Here is a 989-nt window from a genome sequence, read left to right as displayed (position 1 = left end):
CTATAGCAGCCGCAACATTAATGCTGCCACAACGACGACTCTTACTGACCTGCCTTCGGTAATGGCACCATTCCCAAATTATGTGGGCTCTATTGATAACCTCACTAACAGCTTTAACGACGCCCTGCGCGACACCATTGATAGTTTAGCACCGCTAAAGCTAAAAAGGGCCCCTAAAAGGCGTACCCCATGGTTTACAGAAGAAACTAAAGCCCAGAAATTATCATGTAGAAAGCTGGAACGCAAATGGCGTGCGACTAAACTTGAGGTTTTCCATCAAGCATGGAGTGATAGTTTAATAACTTATAAACGCATGCTTACCTCAGCTAAAGCTAAATATTACTCAAATCTCATCCACCTCAACAAAAATGATCCTAAATTTTTGTTTAGTACAGTAGCATCGCTAACCCAACAAGGGACTCCTCCCAGTAGCTCCACCCACTCAGCAGATGACTTTATGAATTTCTTTAATAAGAAAATTGAAGTAATTAGAAAAGAGATTAAAGACAATGCATCTCAGCTACAACTGGGTTCTATTAACACAAATACGACTGTATATACGACGGACACTGCCCTCCAAAATAGTTTCTCTCTCTTTGATGAAATTACATTGGAGGAATTGTTAAAATGTGTAAATGGGACAAAACAAACAACATGTTTACTTGACCCAATTCCTGGGAAACTTATCAAGGAGCTTTTTGTATTATTAGGTCCATCAGTGTTAAATATTATAAACTTATCACTTTCCTCTGGTACTGTTCCCCTAGCATTCAAAAAAGCGGTTATTCATCCTCTACTCAAAAGACCTAACCTCGATCCTGACCTCATGGTGAACTACCGGCCGGTCTCCCACCTTCCGTTTATCTCGAAAATTCTCGAAAAAAATTGTCGCACAGCAGCTAAATGAACACTTAGCGCTCTGTGAACCTTTTCAATCCGGTTTCAGGGCAAATCACTCTACGGAGACAGCCCTCGCAAAAATGACTAAT

Source organism: Entelurus aequoreus, linkage group LG10 (genome assembly GCF_033978785.1).
Source record: "Entelurus aequoreus isolate RoL-2023_Sb linkage group LG10, RoL_Eaeq_v1.1, whole genome shotgun sequence".
Classification (NCBI taxonomy): Eukaryota; Metazoa; Chordata; class Actinopteri; order Syngnathiformes; family Syngnathidae; genus Entelurus; species Entelurus aequoreus.
This window is presented reverse-complemented; position numbering follows the sequence as displayed.